Below are 16,246 nucleotides of genomic sequence, written 5' to 3' on the forward strand. Positions count from 1 at the left end.
TTTTAAGTAGTTTAAGCAAAGCATACCCTCCTAGGCAGGAAGCCCAGCTGTGTTTGTGAAGTGACATTATTTTCACCTTGCATTTAATTGAAAGCAGCTCCCTTCTAGTCCTGGCACATTGCTTTCACCCTTTTCTTAGAGGCACTGGAGAACAAATAACTATTGCTTCTTGCAGCACAATGTTGTATGCCTGTGATTCTCTGTCCTAGTTTACTTACCACAGGATGTAGCAAATTATCCAAAATAGGATGTAAAATTTTCAAATCAATAAAAAATTAATGTATCACTTGTTACTTTCAGAAATAAAATGGAGGTTAGGAAATCAAACCCCTTGATATATGTGATAAAGTGTTACAAAATATCAAATGATTCACTTTGCTATTTGTGAGTTTCTATCTTTTTTTTTTTTTTTTTTGCCACTAATTACAAAATAACTCATATAAACCTGGGTTTCTCAAGCAATGTTCTCCTAGATGTGTAGGATGAAGGATATATTGGTGTGAATAGGTAGTAATTCTGAGCCTGTTCTGGAAGACCCCATTCTCCTGCAGAGTTCGGTAGGGGTCACATACCCGCAGTGGTGGCCATTAATGACCAATTCTGCCTTTGAGTGCTCCAGTTGCACTACTCTCACTTCTGGCTCCTGGTGCTTAGGACCACTGTCGCCTCTCCCTGTCTTACCAGTTCCTATTGTTGTGAACATTAAGGAGTGAATTTGGTCAGGCAGCCTGTGCAGGTCAGCATCCCAGAGGCAGCTCTACAGCTCTAGCGGGTCCATTCCCAGTGGACCTTTCTGCTACTTGTGTCCAGCCTTTCCATTCTTGAATTACTGACCTGTGATAAAAAATGATGGCACCCTTACCACATCCTAGCAAAAAGGTCAACAGTCATTTACCAGTTCTGTGATCTTAACACTAGTTACCTTGTTTATAACTGAGCATAATAACGGTGAGTACCTGATAGGACTGTTAGGAGGATTAAATGAGATACTGTGAAAATAGCCTTAACCAGTGCCAGCACTTTCTAGTGCTCAATATGTTTTAGATATTTACTTGTAGTTACTGTTGTGGCTCCTACTATAATATCGACTTTGTTTTGTACTTCTTGGTGTCTAACTCAATCAGCTTTTTCTCTTAAGTCAGTTTCTAGACTGATAGTTCTTTTTAAATGCATCTGTTCTTCATTTTTGTAGTTACATGTATGTCCTCTGTATGTTTTCTGTTTCCATTCAATTTTGGGGTGAAATATGATAGCAGCATGAGGAGCTCCACTCCTGGTCTCAATGAATAAGCTTATGTTATCTATTTCTTAACTTTACTCCTTAACTCTTTGTATTCTGTTACCTGCTTTCATAATTTTCCTGGAACTTCTTAAACCTCATTGGTAATTTCAAAGCCAAATTTCATTAATCATTTCTCAGATTTTGTTCATACTGATTCGTTGCACTATAAAAAAGGACTTAAATTTTTTTTCTAATATTCACTTTGTTTTGTTTTACAAATTCTCCTCCCCCTCCCCTCCCCTCCCCTCCCCCCCCCCCTCCCCCCTCCCTCTTTCCCTCCCTCCCTTCCTTCCTTCCTTCCTTCCTTCCTTTCCTCCCTCCCTCCCTCCTTCTTCCTTCTTCCTTCTTCTTTTTGCTTCTTCTTGATACAGGGTCTTAATATGTTGACCGTGCTGGACTCGAATTCCTGGGCTCAAGCAATCCTTCTGCCTCAACCTTCTGATTAGTTAGACTATGGGTGTGCGCCACCATGCCTGGCTTAGAAAAGGACTTTATGTTGAACCTCTTTTCTCTTACAATCAAATAATAAATTCATTGAGTCATACTATTAGCAAGTCACAGTGCTTGGTGCGGGTGTAGAGGAATGGAATGATGACCAAGACATGGTCCCTGTCTTCAGTATCTTGAGATATTGAGCACTCAGGGAAAGAAAAATGGGCACAAAACTAACTCCAATCCAAAGTAAAATGTGTAGAGCACAAAGGAGAAATAAATACCAAAACAAAGGGATGAGAGAAAGCTTTCAAATCGTAGTGGTAGTTACTGGAATAACTTTAGGAATTCCCAGGCTGCTTGGAGAATGTGAGAATGTGCATCTGCTTGGTCCCTTCAGAAAACTGTCAGTGTGACAGATGGGAGGGTGAAAAAGAGGGAAAAGCTAGAATCTGTTGGGGTTAAATTGGAGTTCATTTTGAAGGATTAAAAATAATTGAAATTCTGATATATTTTACCTGTATAGAAAGGGACAGGAAATAATATAAGATATAGTAACAGTGGGGTGACCCATCATCCATATTTAACGTTTGTTAACATTTTGCCACAAGTGCTCATATTGCTTTCTCTTTTTCAAAAAAACTATTTTTTAGAACCCTTTTAGATGTGGCAGTTTTTCAGACTTTCTTTGTTTTTGATAACTTTACAATTTTGAGGAGTATCATATCTCCCTACAATCCTCTTGGATGTGGCAGTTTTTCAGACTTTCCTCGTTTTGATAACCTTAACAATTTTGAGAAGTTAACGGTCAGGAATTTTTTAGACTATCGCTTAATTGAGATTTGTTTGATATTCTTATGATTTTCTGGGATTTTGATTTTTTGGGAGGAAGACCACAGAGGTCAAGTGCCATTTTTGTCACGACATAATGTCAACTTGACTTATCACTGTTGATATTGACCTTGATCCCCTGGCAGAGATAGTGTTGATCAGGTTTCTTCACTGTAAAGTTACCCTTTACTTCCTCATACTGTGCTCTTGGGAAGGAGTTCGCCTTGCACAGGCCACACTTAAGGAATGAAGCTTTGTTTCCTCTTGTGGAAATAAATGAGGACCATCTAAATGAGAACGAGTAAAGGCTATTTATTCAAAGCCTCCCATAACAAAGGAGTCAGCCATCATCACTCGTGTTTGGCGGAAACTCAGAGGCAGTCAGAGGAGTAGGAATGCTTTATTGTAGAAAAAAGGGAAAGCGGCTGGGCATGGTGGCTCATGCCTATAATCCTAGCACTTTGGGAGGCCGAGGTGGGCGGATGATCTGAAGTCAGGAGTTTGAGACCAGCCTGACCAATATGGAGAAACCCTGTGTCTAGTAAAAATACAAAATTAGCCAGGCGTAGTGGCGCATGCCTGTAATCTCAGCTACTTGGGAGGCTGAGGCATGAGAATCGTTTGAACCCAAGAGGCGGAGGTTGCGGTGAGCCGAAATCGCGCCGTTGCACTCCAGCCTGGGCAACAAGAGCGAAACTTCGTCTCAAAACACAAAACAAAACAAAAACAACAAAAAAAGAAAAGCTATATTATAGAAAAAAGGGAAAGCTCCAGGTAGGCCCTGTTTGGAGGCTGCTGACATGGAGAGGGTGGAACATCCTGTGTTATTGATTAGTGGTACATATTTTGCTTTCTCCAGCAAGTCTTAAAAGTGGGTACAGAAATTAGGGAAGCTGTAAGTTACTGTTCAAGTCCTGACTGTTGGGCTAATTGTCACATAAGTTTTGTGCTTAGTCAGTTTAGGCTACTCTAACAAATATACCATAGGGCTCAGTGGCTTCAACAACAAACATTTATTACTTACAGTTCTGGAGGCTGGGAAGTGCAAGATTAAGGGACTGGAAGATCCTGTGTCTGGAGGGCTTGCTTCCTGGTTTGCAGATGGCCTTCTCCTTGTGTCCTCACATGGAAGAGAGCAGAGAGAGGAAGCAAGCTTTCTTGTGTCTCTTCTTATAAGGGAACTAATCTCATTTACAAAGCACTCCATCTTCATGACCTAATTACCTCCCAAAAGCCCCAGCTCCAGGTACCATCACAGTAGGAATTAGGCTTCAATGTATGAATTTTGGAGTGACATAAATATTCAGTCCGTAGCATTGTGGTTTGGCTTTCTGGACTGGTTGTTGCAGGTTGTGAGTCAGAGTTCTATTTTTATATATGGTCTGGTCATTACCTGTTTGTATATTCACCCTTTCACCCACCTCAAAGGTAGTGTTCTATATCAATTATTTTGAATTCTTCTGCATGGGAGATTTGTCTCTTCTCTCCCATCTATGTATTTTTTTATTTTTTGTAGGGACTGGTTCTTTATTTCAAAAAGACATTTGTCAATATTCAGTATCAAAACAGTTGCACTATTGATTTCTCTTTCTCCCAATTGGACCCAAAGAGACCACATCAAAGGAGAGTACATTTTAAGCCAGTAAGCTGCAGGATGTACACCTAACAGACCTCCTAGAAACCTTACCAGGAAATGGGGACTCAGTAGGGAAAGAAACTTTAAAAGATCAGTAAACTGCCAGCCCACAGACTGCAGAGGCTGTCACAGCCAGGTGGGATGGCCAGGGTGCCACAAACCCAAAGAAGCAAAGTTTAAAAATAATATAAAATTTAAAAAGTTTTGTACATAAGCTATTCAAGATTTCTGCAGCACTGATTGATACAAAGCACAATGAGATGGCACTTTTAGAGACAGCAGCTTCAAACCCAGAAAAGGGTAATGAGATGAGTTTCACATGGCTGAATCAGTGGCAAAAACATAATCATCTTTCTTTCAAGGAGGCAGGAAAGCAATTAAGTGGTCACCTCAACATAAGGGTCACATGATCCATTGTGTAAGCAGTTGGGAGGGGCTAGAGATGGGACAAAAATTTGGTCTCAGAGGTCTTACCATCTTAATTTGGTCAATTCTAATGAAAAAAAAGGAAGAAAAAAGAAATAATGTTGTCCAAAGGTATCTTAAAGCTGAAGACTTGAACAGCACATTTTTGTTTGTTTGTTTTTGTTGTTATTTGGCTAACTCCTCCTGGAATCACCTTTCTGGTTTAGCTGGTACTTTGTACAGAGCAATGAGGTTTCCCATAGTGGAGTCTTTCCCTGGGCTCTGTTTAGCTCTCAGTAAGGCAGGCCTATACCTTTTCTTCACTATGGAGCGGGCAATATGCATTAAGCTGAAAAGTCACCTTCCAAAAGTGAGGAAAGGATTAGATTACTGCTTCAGGGCTGTGGAATTACTTGGAATGTTTTACAAATGGTTGCTACAAAACAACAAAAAAGGTAATTACAAATGCATACATCACAATATGCCTTTTAAAGACATTATGCATTGTGCTCACATTCCCTTAAATGTTGTTTCCAAAGGTGCTCAGCCTCTAGCCCAGCTGGAATCTCCGGGAAGAGGCAGAGACAGTTTGGGGAAAAAGACACAGAGGAGGAGCGAGAGGCAAAAGGGGAAAGCAGCCTTCCAGTTAAAGATCAGCCCTCAGTTAAAGGTCAGCTTCAGGCAGGCTGGCCTCAGGCAGAGTCAGGGTCAGAGGGAGGAGCAGCAGCAGGGTGGGACTGGGCGTTCTACATCTCATTCAGGCCAAGCAGACTCTGGACCAGCATCTTTTGTGTACAGAGGAGCTGTCCTTTGGTGCATTTGAGTTTATCTTCCAGGTCTTCAATTGTCTTTTCCAGCTTGGCTACCAATCTCTCAGCAAACCTATCATGGGTCTCTGCCTCCTTGAATTTATCAGTAAGAATCTTGATCTCTTTCTCATATTTGTCTTCTTTTTGAGAGTACTTTTCTTCAGCAGCACTCAGACACTTCAGATTCTGGTCCATGAGTCTGATCTGCTCATCCATCTCTCGGCAACGGGACTCTGCCAGCTCAGCTTGTTCCTCTGTGCGTTCCGAGTTTCTTTCAATGATCACCAACTTATGAGCTGCCTCTTCATACTTCCTATCTGCCTCTTCTGCAATGTGCTTAGCTTCTTTGAGTTGGATTTCCTGGAGTTCCATCTTTTCTTCATCTTTTAAGGGCTGGTTTTCAATAAACTTCATACCTCTCTCACTCTCATCAACAGTTTTTTCCGCTTCTTCCAGCCTTTATTGGGCAGTGGCCGGGCGCTCCTGAGCATGGTCCAGCTTCTCATGAACCAGCTGGATCCTACCGTTCAAGGAGGCCACCTCAGCCTCAGCCTGTTCCCGGGACCACCTTTCTCCCTCAACTTCTCACTGGAGACGATCAGCTCGCTCCTCTGTATCATCTGCCTGCTGCTGCAGAACCTGGATATTGCCCTTAACCGCCTCGATGGTGGTGATCCCAGCCATGGTGCCCACTCAGCTACTGCTCGCACTCCAGTTCCTGCCTCCTCCGATAGGCATTGCAGCCTCCTCTCCCTCCCCCATTTATTTGTTCACTTATTCATTCGTTTATATCAGTATGGATTCATGGATATTTATTTTATACAGGTTATAATCCAATATTACTTAATTTCATTGTTCACATTTTTCCAGTTTTGGCCCATCGAGAGCTCTGCTGCTTGGCTTCTGTGTTCCTTTGACATACTCCCATGATAATGGGTTTTTCTTTTGAGAATTTCCTTAGTTTTTAGCACTACAAGATGTTCTAGGCTCGTCTTGTATATTTTTTGTCCTCTGTCTCTCTCTCTCTCTCTTTATTGATTGGTTAATTGAGACAAGCTCTTGCACTATCACCCAGGCTGGAGTGCAGTGGCACAATCATGGCTTATTGCAGCCTTGACCTCCCAGGCTGAAGCAATCCTTCCATTTCAGTCTCCTGAGTAGCTGGGACTACAGGTGTGTGTCACCATGTCAGACTACTTTTTAATTTTTTGTAGAGATGGGGTCTCCCCATGTTGCCCAGGCTGACCTCAAACTCCTGGGCTCAAGCGATGCTATGGCCTGGGCCTCCCAAAGTGTTGGGATTACAGGTGTGAGCACTGCTCCTGGCCTCTCTGTTTTTAAAAATAAGCTGTTACCTAGACAGGTAAAGCTACTCCTACATCCCTTTCCCTACATTTTTTCTTTATTGGTAACCATTGTCCTGAAGTTGGTATTGTTCCCACGTATTTAATGTATTCATCAACAATGTATAGTTATTTCGTGAGTTTTAAAAATGTACATGATAGACTACTGCCCATACTCTTCTTCAACTTGTTTCTATTATCAAACATTATGTTTATGACATCTTCCCATGTTGTAGATATAGTTAATTTAATTGTTATATGGTATTTCATTGCATGAGTATACCATGGCATATCCATTTTACCATAAATAGATAAATTAATGCTGCATGGACCTCTTTACACATGTATTTGATTTATCAAGGGAAAGTGTTATCAATAGTAATGGGATCAACTAGGGAAAGTTTGGAAATTTGTGGGGGACATTTTATTTTTTAAATTTTTACGTGTTTCTTTTTTCTTCAGAAAATGCCAGCAGGAGGGATATTTTCAATTATTGATTGGGAGAGCCTTACTGACATTGAGAGAGGGTGAGGACAAAGGATGTATGATGACCTGTGATGTGTGTGTCTGCTTTTCTCCCATATAATTTTTAAATATCCCCCTCAGGTATTCTTGTACTTAAAAATTCTTTGTATAATGATCCGACTCTAGAACCTCCATTTTGCGTATAAAACCAAAGTATTTTTGGCATGGTTTTAGTATATGCTTTTTTTTTTTTTTTTTTTTTTTTGGGACAGAGCCTCACGGTGTCACCCAGGCTGGAGTGCAGTGGCGCGATCTCGGCTCACTGCAAGCTCTGCCCTCTGGGTTCATGCCATTCTCCTGCCTCAGCCTCCCGAGTAGCTGGGACTACAGGCGTCCGCCACCACGCCCAGCTAATTTTTTGTATTTTTAGTAGAGACGGGGTTTCACCGTGTTAACCGGGATGGTCTCAATCTCCTGACCTCGTGATCTGCCCACCTCGGCCTCCCAAAGTGCTAGGATTACAGGCGTGAGCCACTGCCCCCGGCCTTTTTTTTTTGAATTTAAACTACCATGCATATTGAGGGAAGAGTTTACTTTTTCAGAACTTGGTAAAAGTTCTGAACAAAGTAATACACTTGTATCATCCTGCATTTGTAGGTTTTGCATTCATGATGACAGTATATAGGGGTGCAAATGTCTGTTTACTTCATTAAATCCTCTACCAAAGTCATGAAAAAATTTGCATTTTTAATATAATTATATTATTCTAAATAGGGCCAGGACTAAGGTGAGGCAAATGAGGTTGCTTAGGTGCAAAATTTGAGGAGATACAAATGCAAGTGTCCTGCAAGTGCAGGTTCAGCACTTTCACTACTTTGCCTGCTTGAATTTTGCACCCTAAGCACCTTGCTTGCCTAATCTCAATTCTGCCCTGATTATAAATAATATTTTATGTATTTTTTTCATATTTTAGTTAGGCTATTGCATTAGTCCATTTTCATACTGCTGTGAAGAAATACCGGAGACTGGGTAATTTATAAAGAAAAAGAGGTTTAATGGACTCACAGTTCCACATGGCTGAGGAGGCTTCATAGTCATCGCAGAAGGCGAAGGAGGACAAAGGCGTGTCTTACATGGTGGCAGGCAAGACAGTGTGTGCAGGGGAACTGCCCTTTATAAAACCAACAGATCTCGTGAAACTTATTCACTATCACAACAGCATGGGAAAAACCCACCCCCATGATTCAATTACCTCCCACTAAGTCCCTCCCATGACGTGAGGATTATGGGAGCTACAATTAAAGATGAGATTTGGATGGGGACACAGCCAAACCATATCAGATATTATGGGGGTTTTTTGAAAACAATTTTTTTTTGTGAGATGGAGTCTCACTTTGTCTCCCAGGCTGGAGTGCAGTGGAATGATCTTGGCTCACTGCAGCCTCCACCTCCCGGGTTCAAGCGATGCTCCTTCCTCAGTCTCCCGAGTAGCTGGGATTACAGGTGCCTGGCTCCACACCTGGCTCATTTTTGTATTTTTACTAGAGACAGGGTTTCATCATGTTGGCCAGACTGGTCTCGAACTCCTGCCCGCCTTGGCCTCCTAAAGTGCTGGGATTACAGGCATGAGCCACCATGCCCAGCCTTTTTTTTTTTTTCTTTGAAATTTATATGTCTTAGGTAGATTATCTATTATGTTTGTTATAGAATAGAAAAAGGGTGTTTCAAATAATTTCCTTTAAAAGGAAATATTAGATCTGATTGGTCTGAGAACCACTGCTTTAGGACACATACTTGGAAGTGCCCTTTGCTGGGCCATATGAACATCTTCAACTTTATTGGGTATTGCCAAATTCCTTTACAGAATGGTTGTCTCAGTCAGAGATTGCTGTAGTGATGCTACATTAAAAGAAACAAGGCTGGGCATGGTGGCTCACACCTGTAATCCCAGCACTTTGGGAGGCCGAGGTGGGCAGATCACCTGAGGTCAGGAGTTCGAGACCAGCCTGGGCAACATGGTGAAACCCCTTCTCTACTAAAACATACAAAAAAAATAGCCGGGCGTGGTGGCAGGAGCCTGAAATCTCAGCTATGTGGGAGGCTGAGGGAGAGAATCGCCTGAACCCAGGAGGCAGGGTTTGCAGTGAGCCGAGATCACGCCACTACACTCCAGCCTGGGTGACAGAGCAAGACTCTCTCAAACAACAGCAATAACAACAACAAACCCCAAAAGACCCCAAGTTCAAAACTCAGTGGTTTAATATAGTAAGTATTTATTTTTCCCTGTCAACCTGTGGGTAGATTGCAACAAAAATTAGCTGGGCAGGATTCTGGACTTCAGGCTCTGAGCTCCAGTCTGCAGGTTGGATTGAGGTTGGGTTCAGGTCTGCTCCATGTCTCTCATTCTCTTGGACTAACAGCTACCTAGGACATGTTTACCTCATGGAAAGTGGCAGAAGCAAAAGAAGCCAAGTGGAAATATGTAAAACCTCATGTGGGCCATACATAGAACTGACTCGCTGTCATTTTTGCTCACATTTCATGGACCCCAGCTTGTCACAAGGCCAAGCCCAACATCTGTGAGGTAGGGCAATATATTCTGTATATTCTAGTGAATGGTACTGCAAAGTTATCTGGCAACGATGTGGATTAGAATTCTAGTACAGGGAGGGTGTGAAGAATTAGGAATAATGATTCAGTTTACCACATGGTTGTACCATTATATACCTCACCAGTAATAGATGCAAACTCTTGTTTCTCAACATCTTCACTAGTTTTGATGTTACCCCACTTCAACATTCTTGCTAGTTTGATGAGTGTTAAATGACATTGTTATTTTAATTTTCATTTCCAATTATATAGGTCTTTCAAAATACTATCTATTCATTTTAAAAGATTAGTTTTAGCCTCCACTCTAAAGTCAGTTAGAATAAGGAGGCTTTTTGTGATGAAAATAAAAATCTGGAATCTGAGATTATGATAGTTATAATCAGTTGCTCACTTTGGCTACCAATTAATTTGTTTTTCTTTTGCTTAAGTAATGTCAGATATTCTGAGGACCATTAAAATGTCTAGACTCTGTTCTCCAAGGGCCCTGTTCTAACATTCTGATTTTGTGTACACGATGCGTTCGTAATTTTCTTTCCATGTAATAATATAATTTTATTGACCCCACTAAGTAAGTAAGGTGTAGCCATTATATTCCAAACTACTCTTGCAAAAGTGTGACTGTACTGCAAAAAATGCAGATGTTGTGGGTTTCAGTAAATGGATTTCTGGTATGTTTCTCTGGGAAGAATGCTTCCTGTTTATTGGCACTCCTCTGATGCGGAGGCAGGTCTTGCTGGAGAGCTGCATTCAGTTGAGAGAGGGGTGGGAAGGAAGAAAGGCACCCACAGAGCTTCTGCCTTGTAAATATAATCTCATTTGTGCTGGGATCAGACAGATCAGTCAAAGAGTGGTAGTATTTTTTTATGTTTTTATATATTTTTTTATTTTGAGACAAAGTCTCGCTCTTTTGCCAGGCTGGAGTGCAGTGGCACGATCTCGGCTCATTGCAACCTCCGCCTCCCAGGTTCAAGCAATTCTCCTGCCTCAGCCTCCCAAGTAGCTGAGACTACAGGCATGTGCCACCACACCCAGCTAATTTTTTTGTATTTTTAGTAGAGACAGGGTTTCACCATGTTGGCCAGGATGGTCTCGATCTCTTGACCTCATGATTCGTCCAGCCTTGGCCTCCCAAATTTCTGGGATTACAGGCGTGAGCCACTGCGCCTGGCTGAGTGGTGGTATTTTTAAAGAAGCACAGGCCATACCTGCAAAAACAATAAAACTTGAAAGGAATTTCTTTCTATACTGTTATTTCTTAAAGGAGATACAATTCATAACCCAAGTAACATTTCCAGAGCCCTCCTTTGGCTTCTACTTCTCATTTCTCACTTCTCTCCTGTGCCTGGTCAGCAGAGCTTTTACCATTCTCAGTGTCATCTGCTCACCTGAGCTTGGCTGAATCATTCCATGGGCCAGCCTCATATCCTTCTGGCCAGCCTCATATCCTTTGGTAAAACATGGAGACTTATGTGACATTTTCAGAGAAGAACCATAGTTGAGGAAGGCCAGGCCAGTGTCTGTGGAACAATGTCTCTCTTACCAGATAAGAAAGAAGTTGCTTCCTGACTTGCAGGTGTGAAGTTTTCTGATGTCCCCCGATTTCCTTTTCCCAGGAGGCACCAGCTTCCACAGGATTTGGAGAGGATGTATTCCACTTCTGATATCTTAGAATCCAGAATCTTGAAAGACAACAGAGGAGATCAAAGATAGAATGGACCAATTACATTCTAGAAAAGGCTGTTGACTACAACTTTGTTTAGGGATAGTGGGATAAATTAAATGCTTCAATATACATTCGGGAGATTATTATGACTGACAAAGATAGGGCACTGTATTCAAATGAAGGTCCTAGCAGGAAACAGATCATACATTCTATCTATCTATCTATCTATCTATCTATCTATCTATCTATCTATCTAATCTATCTTTATCTATCTATCTATCTATCTATCTATCTATCTATCTATCTATCTATCTACTATCTATCTATCTATCTATCTATCTATCTATCTATCTATCTATCTAATCTATCTATCCAATCTATCTACAGTCTCGCTCTGTTGCCCAGGCTGGAGTGCAGTGGCATAATCTTGGCTCACTGCAACCTACAGCTCCCAGGTTCAAGCAATTCTCGTGCCTCAGCCTCCAAGTAGCTGGGACTACAGGCGTGCACCACCAGGTCCAGCTAATTTTTTGTATTTTTAGTAGAGACAGAGTTTTGCTATGTTGCCCAGGCTGGTCTCAAACTCCTGAGCTCAGGTGATCTGCCTGCCTTGGCCTCCCAAAGTGCTAAGATTACAGGTATGAGCCACTGCACCTGGCCCAAATCATGCATTCAAATTGGCAACTGAAGAGAATTTAATAAAAGGCTATTTACAGAGGTATTGGCAGGATAATAATAAAGAATGTTTTATTGGTAACAAACGATAGCACAGTACCCTGGAGCAACCAGCAGAAGGGAGCCATGACCATCCTTGGGCACCCCTCTAAAACCTGGGGAGGCAGCCATGTGGAAAGGCTGTGGCCTTCAGTGGAGAGACATAGCCAATCTGTGCTTCGGGAGCCTGGAGAAAATGCTCTGTGCCTATTCTTCTCCCACCCTATTCATCCCCTGTTTGGGTCTTTCGTTGGCTGAACGCAACCAGAAGCCTAGGGCAAAGCAGCAGGGAAAGTGGAAGGGGAGGGACAAGTGGAAAATAACTAGCAGAAGACATTTTCTCTGACTCATTGAAATATAGAGAGAGAGAAAAAGTGAGAGAGCGGTGGATCACAGTTGAGACAGAGTCTCGCTCTGTCGCCCAGGCTGGAGTGCAGTGGCGCAATCTCGGCTCACTGCAAGCTCCGCCTCCCGGGTTCACGCCATTCTCCTGCCTCAGCCTCTCCGAGTAGCTGGGACTACAGGCGCCCGCCACCACGCCCGGCTAATTTTTTTGTATTTTTAGTAGAGACGGGGTTTCACCGTGGTCTCGATCTCATTGAAATATTTTTTTGTTTCACTGTCTCTTTCCCTAACAAGAGGCATTTCTCAAGATTCCATTTACAGCAGTCTTCTTGTCTTATGCTGTATCTTTCAATAAGCTTGTGTAAATGAAAGTGAGGGCTTTCTGTCCTCTCCCAACTTCAGGTTTGCATTTTCAATTGCCTGTTGTATATTTTCACTGAGACATTGATTAGTAGCTCCATCTCTTCCTTTTAACAGAATGCAATTTCTCTTCAAGGCTCTTAATAGTCTTCATCTGTTCTTTCCTTTATATACGTTAAGTTACTAAATCCCATTAACTTTGTATTGCCTTAAGCTCTCTTTGCTTCCTACTTCTGCCTTTATTTCAACACTTATAATCTTATTACAGTAATCTCCCAACTGGTCTTCCTGCTCTAATCTCTCCTAATCTATCCTATATGCTGGGATATTGCTTGCAAATTCTTTAATGTCTTTCTATTGCCTAGCAAATAAAATAGAGACACCTAAACCTAATATCCTAGGCCTTCTACCGTGAGCGCCACTGCATGTTTCTGGCTTGATACTCACTGCTTTCCTTCATACACCATGCTCCATTCAAAGTATGCTTTACTAAATGTAACTTTATCATATTAATCATGCTCATATTCCTTTTTTCTTTGTCTTTTGTTTTTTTTTTTTTTTTTTTTTTGGAGACAGAGTCTCGCTCTGTCACATGGGCTGGAGTGCAGTGCTGTGATCTCGGCTCACTGCAACCTCTGGCTCCTAGATTCAAGCAATTCCCCTGCCTCAGCCTCCCGAGTAACTGGGATTACAGGCGCCCATCACAACTCCCAGCTAATTTTTGCATTTTTATTAGAGACGGAGTTTCGCCATGTTGGCCAGGCTCGTCTCCAATTCCTGGCCTCAAATGATATGCCCGCCTTGCCTCCCAAAGTGCTGGGATTCTAGCCATGAGCCACGGCGGCCAGCATTCATATTCGTGATCACCTTAAAAATTCTTCACTTTTGTTGTCATGGAGGCCAGGTGAGTCATCTGCAAGTTAGACACCTGTAGTTTATCTGAGTCCGAACACTTCCAAATATCCCACATTTGAAATGTCCCACATAACCAATATACCCCATTGGCTCCTTAGTCTCCTTGTCCTATGGCTCCTTCACAGGAGCTTCACTTTTCCCTCCAGAATTTTACTCGATGCTTGACGGTGCATCCTGGCTTGGAAGCCCCTGGACTTTGACGTGCTCTGGGTCTTTTCCCCTCAGTGCAGGTTTGTCTACAAGCTGAGCTCTTCCAGCTGCTGTTGTCACAAGAAACAGCTGGCAGTCTATATGGAGGCCTCTCTAGCATTCCTCACTCACCTTTTAGTTAAAATCGTTATTTTAAAATAATTTCAAATTTGTAGAAAAGTCGAAAGTACAGTACAGTTTTTTCTTCCAGAACCATTAGATGCTGATGTGGTACTTTATCACTCTGAAATACTTTAGTGTGTATTTCATACAAACAAAGATGTTCTTCAAAATAACCACAATATACTCATCAAAATAAGAAGTTAATTAGATTTGTGAATCAGAAATTAGTACAGTGACACCATCTAATTCTCTGGATTCTATGCAAGTTTTGCCAATGGTTACAATATGCTTTACAGCAAAATAATTCAGTTCACAATCATGTCTTCCATTTAGTTGCCATGTCTCTCCAGACTCCTTTTTTTCTGCAAAAGTTCCTCAATTTTTCCTTAACTTTAGTGACCTTGACCTTGATAGTTTTGATGAATACATGCCAGTTATTTTGTAGAATACCATTCAATTTGAATTTGTTTAGTAGTTTTTTTTTTTTTTTTAATAGGCAATCTTGCTCTGTCACCCAGGCTGGAGTGCAGTAGTGCGATCATGGCTCACTGCAGCCTCGACCTCCCAGGCTCAAGTGATCCTTCCCCTCAGCCTCCCAAGTAGCTGGGTCCACAGGCACATGCCACCACACCCAGCTAATTTTTTTGTAATTTTTGTAGAGCTGGGTTCTCACTACTTTGCCCAGGCTGGTCTCAAACTCCTGGGCTTTAGTGATGCTCCCACTTCAGCCTCCCAAAATGCCAGGATTATAGGTATGAACCACTGCACCTGGCCTCAGTGGTTCCTCATGATTGAATTCAGGTTATGTAGGTACCCTTGGCTGTGATGATGCTATGTTTTTCTCATAGAATCCTATCAGGTAGCAAATGATTTTTCTTGGTCCCATTATTGATTATTCTCATTGTGATTACTTGATTAAGATGGTGTCTGTGAGGATTCTCTATTATAAAGTTATTCTATTCTCTTTTGTAGATAACAAGTATTTTCGTAGAGACACTTTGAAACTGTGAATTCTTTGTCAGACGCTTAATGTACAGTCATGTGTTGCTTAATGACAATCCCTCCTTTCTGAAATACCTCCTGAAGGACCTATTTGAAGCTGTTTTACAGTGAGCTAAGTAGGAGTACACTCTAAAATAATGATAAAAGTGTAGTAAATACATAAACCAGGAATATAGTCATTTATTATCCTTTTCAAGTATAATGTACGGTACATAATTATATGTGCTATACTTTAATTGGCAGCGCAGTAGGTTACAAAAGTGAGTAATTATTTGTGCTACAGTTACAATGGCTGCAAAATCATTAGGTGATAGGAATCTTTCAGTTCCATTTTAATCTTTTGGTATATAATCTTGGCAGTAGGTTACAAAGTGAGTAATTAGTTGTGCTACAATGTTACAATGGCTGCGACATCATTAGGTGATAGGAAACTTTCAGTTCCACTTTAATCTTTTGGTATATAATTTTGCACTGTTTCATGTGGTCTGTCATTGATGGATATGTTGTTATGTGGTGCATGACTATATTCAATTACTTCTGCTGCTACTGCTGCTTCTGCTGCTACTGTTGCTTCTCCTTCTCCTTCTCCTTCCTTCCTTCCTTCCTTCCTTCCTTCCTTCCTTCCTTCCTTCCTTCCTTGTTGCCCAGGCTGGAGTGCAATGGTGCAATCTTGGCTCACTGCAACCTCCGCCTCCCAGGTTCAAGTGATTCTCCTGCCTCAGCTTCCCGAGTAGCTGGGATTACAGGCATGCTCCATCATGCCCGGATAATTTTGTATTTTTAGTAGAGATGGGGTTTCTCCATGTTGATCAGGCTGGTCTCGAACTCCCGACCTCAGGTGATCCGCCTGCCTTGGCCTCCCCATTTAGATCTTTAAACCAGTGTAGATTCCTGCTTTTCTGTTGTATTCAGTGGGATATAGCCTATTTTTACTATCATTATATTAATACTCAAATTGTCCTAGATTTGGCCCATGGAAGCCCCTTCAAGCTAACTTCTCTATCCTTTTGACATGTCCCTGTTATTCTTTGAGGACTTGATTACTTTCTAAGATGTCCCAGTCTTATCTTGTACTTTTCCTGTTCCGTTCCTGGAATCAGCAGTTTCTCTGAGGATCCCTTT

General features: G+C 41.7%; 1 protein-coding gene and 1 pseudogene across 4 annotated transcripts in view; one reads left to right on the forward strand and one right to left on the reverse strand.

Annotated features, from left to right (window-relative positions):
• ST7 (suppression of tumorigenicity 7) overlaps positions 1 to 16,246 on the forward strand; it is a 278,014-nt gene that overhangs the window by 13,633 nt on the left and 248,135 nt on the right. The gene's annotated exons all lie outside the window — the stretch shown is intronic.
• Positions 5,333 to 6,112, reverse strand: LOC116814277 (tropomyosin alpha-3 chain-like; annotated as a pseudogene).

The sequence above is a fragment of the Hylobates moloch genome, unplaced genomic scaffold, assembly GCF_009828535.3.
Source record: "Hylobates moloch isolate HMO894 unplaced genomic scaffold, HMol_V3 SCAFFOLD_1, whole genome shotgun sequence".
NCBI classification, from domain to species: Eukaryota; Metazoa; Chordata; class Mammalia; order Primates; family Hylobatidae; genus Hylobates; species Hylobates moloch.